This window comes from Rutilus rutilus (assembly GCF_951802725.1).
Source record: "Rutilus rutilus genome assembly, chromosome: 9".
NCBI lineage: Eukaryota > Metazoa > Chordata > Actinopteri > Cypriniformes > Leuciscidae > Rutilus > Rutilus rutilus.
The window spans coordinates 15,996,369-16,011,773 of NC_140223.1; positions in this window are offsets into that span (position 1 = coordinate 15,996,369).

Genomic DNA, 15,405 nt, shown 5'->3' on the forward strand with positions numbered 1-15,405 from the left:
AACATGTTGCCAAACAAATGTGTTATCAGCTATTTGCCGTTACTGAACTCGATTTGCACGACATCCGTGATCACAATGCCTAAGGCCTCCGTTTCATATCAAAGATGCCAAACTTCAGAGGATGTTACTGAAGAAAACATCACACATGTTTAAGATCTGTCCCTGCAGCAGGCCATATGTGCCGCAGCATACAGACGCATATCTAGACAGGAAATTGAGAGGCAGATGAGAAATCCTGCCATTTCTGTGAATGTGTATGATTATGGCCACAGACAAACACAGCGATGGATGTGGCTGACTAAATAGCTTCTTCCATTTTTAGATCTAGCCACAAAAATGTTGCAAAGTAGATGAATGTGAAAATGAACTGGGCTATAGAATGTGACTTAAAATAGCATTGTGTGGGCAGAAATTCTCCCACCCAATGTAATTAAGACTCAAATTATGTAACATTTCTAGAGGTCTAAACACACCAATTGAATAAAAAAAGAAAACTTTTAGAACATTGGTTTTTACAATCAAATATTTTCCAATGTCCATGGTTCTTACTCTTAAATTGCTAATCAGAAGCTAATCTTGCTAATACACTTATGCGTCTCAATCAGCTCCCTAGTTCAACAGTCGGGGCACTAATCAGGGAGTCGGACATTTTAAGGCCGGTCTAAACGGCAAAATCCGTACAGTGAGCGGATACATTCGCTCCCTTAAAAATCTCACAATCCACCCTAAAAATGAGAGAGTAGATGCTCACTATGTTCCCTTAACTGAAATTCTGAAGTACAAAACAAATCAAGTGAACCAACTCAAAAGGTAGTGTAACTAAAATGTATAATTAATTTACAGCTGACATATTGCAGGGATATGTAACAACCAAATTATTTATCAATGTACTTTAATTAGCTTTTTTTTTTTTTTTTTTTTTATGTGAGAAAGATATAAGTGCTGCTGTTGTTCATAAATACCAGCTGTACATCAAAGGTGTTGTAAAGGTGCTGAAAATAGTCATCAGTGTCCCAGTGTGTAGAGATCCAGGGTCCTTACGAGTGCCTAAATATGTGTGTACATGATATACGATTCACAACCTAGCTAGTGAGCTGATTGAGATGCGCCCTAATCATTTAGCAGTGTGGGATGCTTTAAAGTGCTGCGTAAAATCTGTGGTATGCTGGTTTCTCCATCACTCATTGTTTTGAGAAAGGCAGAGGCTTGGTTACAAGCTAATAACCAGCAGACCACCTGCACAGTGAAGACACATGGGCAAAGGTCACCAGAACACCATGAAAGGCCTCTGTGCATGCTCATGTCAGCGTCAGTGAAATATATAACCCTGAGATAAGAATCCAAGAACAAAAAAGAGCTGTATTGTTGACAACCAGCCAGAGGAGGTGGGGTTACACAGGCATACACTGGAGAAAAATCTAGTTTAAGATGATGTTGTTTTGGAACATGGTAGCTAGTTTCTAACGGGTCTAAGATGGTAATTTGCTAGTTGTTAACAAGCGGACCATTGACCACATTCCAAAAATACAGCTTGACCACCTTAAGTTGGTCTAGGAAACCAGCTATCATGTTCCAAATCTTAGGATTCCCAGCAGTGTAAATACTGACACAAGTACCTGAGTTTACCGCTCATCTAAACACATAGTAGCACCTCTAACGGCATCAACATCAGTGATTATTCAGTCATCAACAATATAAGTGGGCACTGGGGAGATCACACTAGAAGATGTCCCTAAACAGTACAGAGGAAACATGACAAACAGGATGGCAGTAGAGGAGGACCACTGCTGCGTGTTGAGTCTATATGTAGACTTCCTATCGGATAGAGAGTTTCCTGTGGGATGAGGCAGTCAGAGAATGGCACATCGCTCCATGTCTTCTCACAGAGGCAGAGACCAAATGTCAAACAATTTCAAAAATCTTCAAAGGAAATAGTTTAATCTTTTTTTGCTTGTAAATTCATAAAACCAAATAGAATGGCAAAAATAATGATTGTTCGTAACAGGTCTTAAACACTTTATCTTGTCTTCCACTAGTTGAACAAAGTAATTTGACTATTTTTTAAAGTCACTATGCAGAATTTCCCCTCAAATCAGCAAAGAAAATGTGTATTAAATTAATAGATGATTTCTGGACCTACTCATAACTCGAAATACAAAAAGCACAATAATTTAGAAGCATTTTCTACAAGGTTGGAAGCCAGTTTCACTATTGCAGAACTGAAAGCCACATTACAAAATTTAAGGTATGAGATATAGTAGTATTTGATGTATAAAGTTGTAAGCAATAAAGTCACAATTGCAAAATTGAAAGCCACATTATATAAAGTTACATAATGAGCACTGCAATTCTGAGATTATTAATTCATTAATTTCTGAGATTATAAATCACAATTATTTTAGGCAAAAATAGCATACCTTAAAGAGTGTTTTTTTTTTTTTTAGCACACACTGACTTTCAGTTGCAAATAACGCATCATCAGACTAATAATTTCCTGGCTTGAAGGCTACTATTGAGAGTGAGTCACTCTTTCTCTGGTCTGTTGAGGGGGCTGCGCAGGGCAGGGGCTCAAGTGAACACAATATTCCAACAGGCACTTGCTCAAATGTTCCGTTGACTTTGGCTGTTTGTTTCCTAAAGACACTGGGCTCAACAGGCATTCCAGTGCAGCCGGCACAAAGAGTTCTTTTCACCGTTTAATCCTTGCAGAGGAGTGGCGAAGGGGCCTGGCTCTCCTCCACAGGGGACCACAGGACCCAAACTCCAAATTCATAGACACAAGCACCTACGCAGAGCAAAAAGCATACAGAAAAGCCCTGTTTAACAGGGTCAGTGTTCAAGACCTAATTCTGTATTTTCATACTCAAAATAATTGCTTTACCTTTGTAGAGATGTTGATTTTGATCTTAAGCAATGAAGCTAGCACATTACACATGCTTGTATCCTAAACAGAAGCTCCAAAGCCATGATCAGCTCTTCAAAATATCCAATGCCTAGTCCAAAGCCTAATGCCACCCAATCCAGTTCAAAAGCTTTGTTTTGTACTTGTATCATTTAAAATCCTTGGATCAGAAAGAGATTCACATGACTATAATGTCAGACCTTGATCAGGTGCGTGAGGCATTGCCAATGCCCTCGGTGCCAGTGTCCAGCCCTAAACTCCTTGGCAAAACTGCTCAGATCACCTCTTTAATCTCCATCCAAAAATGTGAGAAGCTCAAAGCCAAGAATTTCACCTCAGCTGGAAAGTGGCAGAAAGTGGCTAACATGCAGGGCCTCAATGCTTCAAGGCAGAAGGAGAATGACGTCAACACCTCCTTTTGCTGTGCTATTAAAAGCTGTTGAGATACAATGGGTTGCTGCCAAAGCAAGCGTCCCAGACTCACCCCTCTCCTCCTGACTCTGGGTCCCGTCTCTCCACACTCTCCCAGACATCAGATGATCTATGCACAAGAACTATGCATAGAAACCGTGATGTCAACCAAAGCTGGTCTACAGTGTGTATTCCCAGAGTTCTTTCCAGAGAGTAACTGAAGGAGGGCTGTGAGTTAGTGAATGGGAGGAGGTGGACGTAGAGTAAAAGGAAACAGCTATGGAAATCTCTTGGCCTAATGGAAATATTGTCAACAACCTCCTTCCTCCAGTCCTTCTTTTGTCTCAGACTCACTATATCTCAATAAGAATGGAATACACTAGTTGCTGAAAGTCCAAGCCAATCTGCAGATAATGGATAGTCAGAGTTGACCAATTTTGCAGAAAATATCGTAGTCTATTGCTTGCCTGATTTTGCTGAGTTAGACGCGTTCCTGGGTCAACATATTTTGCTAGAACATTCCTGTCTGGAAATGTAGTCCTACCCCTAAACCTAACACTACCCATAACTTATCTCTAAAATCAGAGGGAAATAATAACTAAATAACAATGATATAGAAGCACCTAACCCTGGTTGTAAGCCTAAACTTGACATAAACTGTAAACTTGTCCCTCAAATCTGATTTGTTGATTGGAATGTTGTTCCTGGATCAACAAAGATGTTGATCCAGGATCATGTTGTACTTGGTGAAATCAGGTTCTGCTAGTGTATGATGGGCACAGACTCAGATTTTTTAGCTTCAGCTTAGATTTTAAAAGTTGTGAGGTGTATTCCAGCCTTAAAGGGATAGTTCGGCCAAAAATGATATTTAACCCATGATTTACTCACCCTCAAGCCGTTCGAGATGCATATGTCAATCTTTTTTCAGACGAACACATTTTCAGTTATTTTAGAAAATGTCTTAGATCTTTCAGTGGTTATAGTGTGAAGCTATGGGGTCCACCTCCTTCAAGTCCCAAAATGTGCATGCATCCTTCACAAAAGTAATCCATCCGGCTCCAGGGGGATAAACGAAGGCCTTCTGAGGGTAATCCGTGCGGTTTTGTCGTAAAAATATACATATTTAAAACTTTATAAATGAAAATAACTGGCTTCCGGTAGCGGTCGACGCGCGTTCACGGAGATGGATGCTGGCGTATGACGTAGCACGAACGTAGAGTTTTGTTTTGCTCTGCTCTCTGGCTGTGCTATCACGTTCGTTCTACGTCACGACGCTTCCTACGTATATTTTTACGACAAAACCGCACGGATTACCCTCGGAAGGCCTTCGTTTATCCCCCTGGAGCCGGATGGATTACTTTTGTGAAGGATGCATGCACATTTTGGGACTTGAAGGAGGTGGACCCCATAGCTTCACACTATAACCACTGAAAGATCTAAGACATTTTCTAAAATAACTGAAAATGTGTTCGTCTGAAAAAAGATTTACATATGCATCTCGAACGGCTTGAGGGTGAGTAAATCATGGGTTAAATATCATTTTTGGCCGAACTATCCCTTTAAGTCACAATTTTGCTGTTTTAGTGTAAATGCATGAGGTAGACAGTGAGAAAAAAGGATGACATCACCCAAATTACACAGCTTTTCCAGCCACCACCTTTTAACCGCAGCTGGAGCCATTCTTACTCTTATTCTGACCTGCTCCGATAACAAATACATTTCACAAAATGACCCTGGCTCCATCTCCATGAGAGCTCTTTCAAATCCCAAATGAAATTCCACACAGGGCTGCTGAGCACAGGAGTGTTAGCAGTGAATAATGATGCTCAGGAAAATGTGTTTAAGTGTCTGGAGGATATCTCAGACAGAGAGAGGAAGAGCGAGAGCAGGACATGGGAAAGAACATCTTGGAAAATCGATCATGAAGTGCAGATGTTGTCGTGGGGCCACACGCATGCACATGCGGCTGCTACAGTGCTCTGAGATATTTCTAAGCGGTTGATTACCTGTTCTGAAAGTAATACCACACAGTGTTGTGCTGCAGACATGATGATGCACAATTTGATGTAACCTATAATTTACAATTAAAGGGTCGTTCACAGAGCACGCTTTGCATTCCATTGTGCTGCTATTCTATAGTTTTTCTATGTAAAAATGCTTAGATTAACACACGGCAAGCGCCAAGTGCAAGTAGAAATCGGCGTTGGCGAGTATTTGAAACCAATCACCAGTTGGCCAGTAACATTTTTATGAATTCTAACAATGCAATGTTATTGGAACATGAACAACGCTGGGACAGTTGACGAGCCAGTGCTGTGTCGTCAAGAAACGTTTGAGCCTTGATCATTTAAATATTCAAGCGCAAGAAGACACGAAAGGGAACTCAATCGGTTACTCGCTCACTGTGGGAAGTTTTCTGTGCGCAAACATCTGAGCACGTGCCGAGAAAGCTATGACTCAGACGGCGCGTGAATATTAAATTTAGCTCTCTTTCACGTCTTCTTGTGCTCGAAAGAACAAATTCACACAAGGTAGTTACCATAGTCGGTTATGTCTTAAGTGAACGTAAATAGTTGAGAAAGAAAACGTGTTAAGTATCAGTTTATTGGATCCATACAAGTCTTAAAGTGACAGCAGCCTAATATTCCTACTGCTGTCTGTGTCGCTAATGTTAATAAAACAACAAAAGACAGATAAAATCACTCGTCTGAATAACTTTTTGAACTTTAATAACAATTAATCTATGTTTAATTTATACAGTGAAGACTATGCAGTGTGATTTTACATTTGATTACTTTATTACATTTCTGTACCTAAAAACTACTGTGCTATTACTGACTGTTTATTGGTCTTTAATAATGTTTTAAATGTATAGTAGTTTTAGCTGTGGTATCAAAATTGGAATAGAGAGTTGTGAATTATCACTGGTATCTAAAAATTGGGTGTCATTACTGTCTGTTTTTGCCAAATCATGCATGTTTCATGGTCTGTAAATTCACCAGCCACTGGCAGGTGTGGCAAAAAAGTTAGTTTATAGGCCCTGGCTAGGAGGACATGTTTAACTGTTGTGCTCACGTCTTGTGTCTTTTCCAGTATTTTGCTAATGACACAGCGCTCAAGATAAAAGAAATATATATATTTTTTAAATCTCGCGTTTTCTGTGTGAATGGCCCCTTATGTGCTTCAGTTAAATAAGCAAGCCCCTAACCGTAGTGAGCAATAGCAATAGTTCTGCTTGCCTTAGCAAACACGACTAATGAACGTGTCTGTATTCCACTTCCAAGCAAATCAATTCCAATAAAACACACGGTCAATGACAGGGACTGTGATTTCAGCCCTCATTTTCATTTTTTTTTTTTGGAAACAGAGATGACCTGGACAACAGAGGCTTGATTATCAAAACCAGTGAAGCATTTTTCACTCACCACTGACCCTCTAAAGTGATCATGGAAAGACCCCACTCTCCCCCTCTGCCTGTGTCTCTGTGGCTCAATGGACTGCTCTGTTTTGGGTGGGAGATCAGGATGAGAGAGAGCTACTAACGTGGCACTTCCAGTGTGGTGCCTCTGGACTCTTTCTATCTGTTTTCCTCTTAGTAAATGAAAGGTCAGGCACAGTTCTTGTCACCTCCTTGTTTTCTTACTATTTCTGTTGTTTTCCCGAGGCCAGTGGCTATAGTCTTGAGATTCTCACAATGTGGGCTACGTTGTGTCTTCAGCTCTGATAAAAACAAGGACACGGCTCATTTCTTTTGCCTGCATTTGGCAGTGAAAAACTTTCAGGACCTCATGCTATATCTGCTATGCAAAACATCATTCAACATGGACTGATAATTTTATTTTTATTTTTAAACGGCAATGATTTCTAAAACTAACAACCTATGTTTGGATCACAGCTGATTTGACTGGACCAGATTTCTGGATCAGAATCTCACAAATCCTGCCAAGAACATTTCCAGGTCATTTCAACTCAACATTAGGACAAAATTAGTAATTATATCACTCTTAAAAAATGCTGGGTTATTTGAAATATGGACAAACCAACAGTTACATTTTTAAACCCAACGATTGTGTTTGTCCATATTTGACACATTATGTATACAATCACCCAAAAGTGATTGTATACATAAAATGAAGCCTATATTTTAAGATTTTGTTTGCATTAAGACATTATTTTAATGACAGCTATTCAAATGTCCCCTGCCATTTTAAATTGTCATTCCTGTAATGTCAAAAATACTTATTATTAAAATGCAAATTTAACTGAGAATATTACTACTTAATGTTAGTATTTGCTGATGTCTTTAGTTCAATGTCTTTAGTAATTAAATAAAAAAACATTGCATTACAGTATCTCTTATTGCAATACAGGAAAAAATGTATGATATTAAAATGTCCACTAAGAATAATGAAAATAACAACAACAAAAAAATTATAAAAAAATTAGTATTTGCTGAAAATTGAAGGAAAAATGTAAATAAAAATGTGATAAGTTGAACTCTTCACTAAAAAAACCCGTCTTAACAGGCCTAAAATATCAGCTTATTTTTAATAAATAAAAAAACAATATATAACAAATAATAATAATAATAATAATAATAATATTTATATATATATATATATATACATACATTTATTTCTTTTTCCTTTTGACTGTGGAGAAATTGGACTTTGCATATGTTATTGACAGGTTTCATAAGATTCAACATTTTTAATATCTTGAAAAAGTAGATTGTGTTACATGGACACAAGTTCTTAATATCCAACAACAGACACATTTTGAAGTTCAAAACATTAAAAAAATAAACAAAATAGTTGCACTTGAGCAGTTATTATAAAGCTGTCATCCACCAAGTAAACTTATTTAAACAGTCTAAAAAGTAAAGTTTCTTATAAGTCGTACAGGAGACCTTACCTGTAAGAACTTTCTGGCAGCCTATGAAACAAGACCCTCAGTAGGCAAACACATGGTTCCTCATGGACAAGACATTATGAAGATGGATAGAGTCTTGAGGATAGTAGAGGGCTGTGAGGTTCTTCCTGACACACCAACATCACAGACACACAGCAGATTCTCCTTCCCAGCACGGGACAAAAGTCGTCTCCCTCAGTGACTGTCTCTCTTCCCCTCTCACTCGTTCTCTGCCTTCCTGTTCTGCCAACCACTCCTAGCCTGACACAAGGCACTCATTCTTTCAGTCAAAGAACTTCTCACTTGTTCACTAACCTTGCAGAGACCCCTGCTGCAGAAATAAGTCCATTTCAGGAAAGGCTGAAACTCACTTTTCTGCAGAAGGTGCACAAAAAGACAGTGGCATCCGTCCACAATGCTGTTCCTCTTTCTGAGGGTTTCTTGGGAAGGTGCCAGAGCACTGGAGACCTGAGGTCAGTCCGGCTTTTGTCACTGTTTGTATAGTCCTGTGTCAGTCCTGACTCTTACTGGCACTACACCAAAGAAAAGCATGCTCTTGCAGGATCAGGTGCTTCTCTCCAATGGGACACACTAGTCCTCTTCCAGCTGATGTCTCTAACTGAGTGCGCTCTATTTCTCATCGGTTTGAATTTGTAAGCTTGACTCTATTCCTTTCTCTGTTTCGATTCACAGCATAATTTATCCCCTTTGCAATAGGAGGGGCACGTCAAGTGTTTTGAAGTGGTCTGCTGGCTCTAAGCCAGCCAATAAGAGCTTGATGTTTAAAGATTATGAGGAATGCTTTTGTCTCACTTGTTTATTTATCACTTTGGATGAAGATTAAGTAATTCAAATGTATGGGTTTTGTTGTGTCATCTGAATTTACTCTGAACTTCTGAAGAGTTCTTGAAAATGACTTTTCATGCTTTCATAATTCTTTATGGTGTTCTAATTATAATTATGAGATAAAAAGTTGAAATTATGACATATAAAGACAATTATGACAAAAAAATGAAATATAGCCTAGTCATAATAATGCAAGTCATGATGACTTAGTATATGATCATTTTAACTTTTAATCTTTGGCTAATTATGACTTAGTATCTCATAATTTCTACATTTATGTCATAATTATGATTTATCCAGATTTCTTTTTTCTTATGTGGTGTACTAAATTGGCTTTTAGGCTAACCTACACAACAGCATATATTTACAAATTAAGAAATATTATATGCGGTAAGGTCCCTGGGGAAACAATATTTATTTGAACTTAGGTACTGTGAAAGTGAACTTATTAGGAGGAGGAGGAGGAGGAGGAGGGGGTTAATTAGGCTAAGGCTTGAAATATCCAAATGTAAAGTGTTTTTCTTTTCTTTTCTTTTTTGGTAAAAAGTAGGCTAATCGTTAACTGCATTTGCAAACATTTCAATAAACACGAAAGTTAGATAAAAAAAAGAAAAAAAAGATGCTCACAGATAATGGTAGGTAGACTAAGTCGGATAATTGGAAAAACACACGAGTAGTTATTTTGTCAGTTCTGATAGATTTAGAAATCTTCACAAAAACGTCTTTAACATAGGCTATTAGTTGGCGGTTAGCTAACTGCTTGGAAAGAAATTTGACAGAAAAGGTAAGCCTTTTGAAAGTCACTGAATGAAACTGTTGATGTAGCCTACCAAGAAAAGTACCGCGCTAAAAAGATCTTAACAATTGACAAATCAGCAGGTTAAGTTGCTTATATTTGATAAGAACACGAAAACTTGAAAGAGATTGACTGTTACGCAGAAAAACAATTTCGCTTTTGAGCAATTTTAGGCCTATTGAGTTCACTAATAAACATCTGTGAGACTCATTTTGAGCAATTTCCCTTTGAGACTTAGATTGTTTTTAATTAGTGAAATAATATGAGACACTCTGCCCTAGATGATTGAACAATTCAAAATACACATTTTCACAATCAAAAGCGATGCAAACTGTGTCAGCATACAATTTTGAATGATGTGACAACAGTGCCCTCTAGTGACTGATCACCTATAAATCACATAATACCAATACATGGACCTGGTAAGTACAACATATCTCTTATCAAATCCATACGGAAATCTTAATGCAAGTAATCTAGAAAGTAACATTAGCCTATTCTGAACTTTTAAATACAGCTTAAATGTGGGCCAACTTTACTCTTCCCCCTATCCTTACATAACATGTAAGTGTCAAATAAACCTGTAAGAGAAGCACCCATGCAACTCCTAGGACAGTAAGACTGCTGTTTGTTCTGTTTCTTCCTAAGGAAATTCCTCATGCTCACTCAGAATGCATCTAATTTCCTCCTGTGTTTCACATGTTAAAGGTCCAGCTCAAAGGCTTGTCACCACGGTGGGGGGAAAGCAGGGCAGCTGGAGGGTCTTATGACAGGTGTGGAAGATTTTAACTCTCGCTCTCACTTTTACTGCGGGAAAACATCCCTGAGATGGCCTCTGTAAGAATGGGATTATTTAGTCAGCACCTTAAGGCCCTAAAAACTGTAAATCAGCTTCTGGCTTTTAAAGTATTTTTCAGCAGAAGACACTATTGTGAATAGTGACAAATTATGCTGTTAATTATAATGCTAATGTAAGGTTACACTTTATTTTAGTGCTTACTCAAATAAGTACAGAGTAATATTAATTAACTACATGTACTTACTGTAGAGTTAGGGTTTGGTTTAGGGTTAGTTACTTGTAATTATGCAAAAATCATGCATTTAATATTATTACTATAGTAAGTAGTACATGTAGTAACAACTACTTCACCTTAAAATAAAGTGTAAATTAATGTAATAATAATAATAGTTATATATAAGTATACATTAGTTATATTTTTATGTATTATATAATTTGTAATATATTTATGTATATTACATAAAATGCAAATACACATATATATATACATACATATACACACACACACACACACATATATATATATATATATATATATATATATATATATACACACATGCATACATACACACAAACACATATATATACATATATATATATATATATATATATATATATATATATATATATATATATATATATATGTATATATACACACACACACACACACATACACACATTTTTGTATTCAGATTTTAAGCCGGGACAGTTACCCGGAATGACATTTTGGGACATTTGAGCTCAATAGTTCCTTAAAGATTAATTATTTATAATGAATTCTCACATGAGTAATTAAAGAGGGGGAAGTTGAGTCACTTTATGAAGTGCATTTTTAATATTATGAATATGCTTTGGACACCAGAATTGACACGCCATGTCATTGACCCATACACATATATATACACATACATATATATACACACACATATATGTGTGTTTATGCATATGTATGTATATATATATATATATATATATAGGCAAATCACATCACTTCATTATCCTGTCTGAAATTCCAAATATATAAATATTTAAAGATGCTAGAAATTGAGGAAACCATACTTTAACTAGATCTAGAAAACAGAAACCACGCATTCAGATTCACACATCACATCATACATAAACCTAAAAGCACGTGTCCGGGTATTGACATCACTGTTAAGAGTTTGTGACTAGGTTTCAGAAATATAATGGAACTAACCTGAAATCGGACCTTCTTGAGCAACATGTTAGAATCCTGGATGGTGAAGGCTTTACTGCTGTCTGTTGGGATCCTGAACGTTCAGAACATGTCGTATTCCATATTAGCCAACCTGGAAGAATGGCCTATTTCAGACCGAGACAAATCACCAACCCCCAGAAAACTCATAAATCATTAACTCCAAAAACTTAATCCTTTGTAAATAATTAAAATAAAGTTTTTAATGAATCTCAGATTGATAGCAAAATCCCATGTGACCATGTAAGTTCTTCACCCATGCTAGTCCCTCTGCCCCCACTCACTCTTTCATGTGACCCTTTAACAAAGCCTGGCTCAGTACTTATCTGTTTGTTCATTCATCCGAAATAAAGACCCGCCCTCTTTTATGACCGGGATAGTGGTCATTAACACCCCTCCTCTTTTTTCTCTACCCCAAACAGGGATACACCCCCTCTTCTCCTCTCAAGGAAACCATATGGTCACCTACTGATTTAACTGTGACAGTGTGAGAACTACTGTCTGTATATCAACCTTTACTCCCTCCTCCATCACAATCACTGTCCACGCATCTCTCCCCCCAGACTTCACCTCGTTTTTTTTCCTCCATTGCGAGCAATCATATAGGAAATTAGGTCAGCACAGATATGATCCCTATTCTTTGAGCCTACACCCTTCCTTCAGTCCCTTCATCAAACCCACAAATCAGATGTTAAATCTGCTTTCTCAGCCTGCCCTAAACTTTCCTCGTGGATTAGAGTCAACATCAAACATAGAGGCAGATTCTACCAGATAAGACTGTGTTTCACATTCAGATCATCCCCTGTAGATATGGGTCACATATTTCACGGACTTAAGCTGTGGTCAGTGACCATGACTTTGCCTTTGTAAAGTAAAAATGATTCTGACCCCTTGTAAATGTTACATGTTTTTATCTGGTTAATTTCGCTGAATATAATGTGTTATTTAATCCTACTTATTTTTTATTATTAATTTTCAAATTCACTGCTCTTGTTTAAAACAAGTTAATTTCATTCAATTAAAAGTAATTAGAAAAAAATAAGTTTAATTTAATTTCCATATTCACTGTAAAATGAATACGCTATATCTACTCAATAAAATTGTGCAGATTACAAGCAATATTATTAATTAAATTTAACACATTAGAATTGAGTAATAATATCTGTATAACAGACAGACGTCAAAGATGAATTAAGAACTCTTTATTTTTTATTGCCAACATTTGAGAAACCTGATGGTAACAAGCAGAATCACTGAAGGAGAAACTGTAATGTTACAACCGTAATTTTAAGTTACCATCATGGGAATCAGTGGGTGTTTAAGTTGGGCTCTTTACCCTGAAACCAATAACTTAACACTTTGTTCGACGACTGCACGTGAGTTGTAACAGTCAGTTGAACTAATGTGTAAGGAGATCTGATGATATTGGTTTTGTTTAACATAATCATTGTTTCACAATCATCTGACCTGATACAGATCACCTTCGAGCATAAGCTCATTATTTATTCATGCAGCAATGCATAGTGGGAGCAATGAATGAGTTTTGATTGGTGGCACCCAGAATTCACTGCAACATGCTTTATAATTGTCACCATTATTGAGATTCACAGGCTGGTTCTTGAAAAAATTTAGTAAATTCAACTTAAAATAGTTTAGCTAAAATTATGAATATTATTAATCTGAAATTACTTATAAAATATAAGTACAACCAATTTACAAAATATAAGTACACTCAACTTAAAAAATATATCTGGATTTAGATAAATTTATTTCGTGCAACCCCTTGACGTAATAAAATTAAGTAAATTCAACATAACATTTTTTTCAGTGCAGAGAGACAAATTTATGATAGTCAACAAGGAAAGATTGTATAAAGTCATACATTTAAAGACATTATAAAAGCAACAAAGAACAGTTAACCTGGCGCTATCATAGGGATGCACCGATATTCGAAGTCTGTTGTTGCAAAGTTTTTTTTTTACCAATAAATATATTAAAATTCTCTACTATTTTGTCTAAATAAACTAATATAAATTAAACAATATCAAGGGTTTAAATGCTACAAAGGAAAGTGTCACAACCATTGTTATTCTATTATTTATTTAATTTTATAGTTCCGGATTCATTTAAAAAAAAAAATATATATATATATATATATATATATATTTGGTTTCTCATTTTTATTAGATTGTTTTCTATTTAGCTTTATTTTTATTTCAGTTTTTAGTCATTTTAGTTTGACTGCTCATCATCCCTCTCAATACACAATTACCTAAAATATAAATACATGAACATAAAAAAGATTATGTTGAAATTATTTAAAGGGACATGGTAATAGGAAAAAATATGAGATGGGAGGAAAAATATACGGAGGAAAAATTGTATGTCAATGCTTTAGCGTTCTCTCTAGGGCTGTCAAATCGATTAATCGCATCTAACACAAATGTTTGTGTTTTTATATTACACACACAATATACACAGTGTGTGTGTGTGTATTATATATATATATATATATATATATATATATATATATATATATATAATACACACACATTCTCCAAAACACGTCAGCCACAATTATTGGCACCCCTAGAATTTTTTATGAGAAAAATATCTCTGAAGTATATTCTCATTAATATTTACCTTTATTTAGCACACCAGGGTGACTAGGAACATGAAATTGTCCAGCTATAACTTCTTGTTTGACAGGAGTTTAAATATGTAAAAGTATACAACCCCTACATCACCACATGTTGTTTGGGAGGGTTTCAAGAAAAATCCTCCTCGATCCTCCAAAAATAAACTCCAGCATATTCAGTTGTCAGACACGACTGGATCTTCAAAAGGGACTGGATTCTGTGGTAAGATGAAACAAAAAAAAGGGCTTTTTGGCAGCAAACCCAGCAGATGTGTTTGGTGCAAACATGGATGAAGAGTACCCCATGCCTACGGTTAAATATACTGCTGGATCTTATATGTTGTGGGCCTATTATTTTGCTGGAGGTCCTGGACATCTTGTTCAGATACATGGTATTATGGATTCTAGCAAATACCAACAAAATCTGCCTCTGCTAGAAATCTTATAATGGGCCGTGGTTGGATCTTCCATCAGGACAACAGTCCAAAACAAACATCAAAATCAACACAAAAATGGGTAACTTCTGCCATGACCGTCCCAGTCCCCTAAACTGAACCATATAGAAAATGAGTGGGCTGAACTGAAGAGAAGAATCCCCAACATGAAATTGTGAATCTGAAGGATCTGGAGAGATTCTGTATGGAGGAATGGTCTCTGATCTCTTGTCAGTTATTCTCCAAACTCATCAGGCATTATAGGAGAAAACTCAGAGCTGTTATCTTGGCAAAAGGAGGTTGCAAAAAGTATTTAATAACAGGGTGCCAACAACTGTGGCGTGTTTTGGAGTTTTTTTTTTTATATATATATAATGTGATTTACCCCCCACTTTCAATTCTTTTACTTCAATGAAAGGTTTGATTTTTGCGAATTTTTTGAATGAAAGATC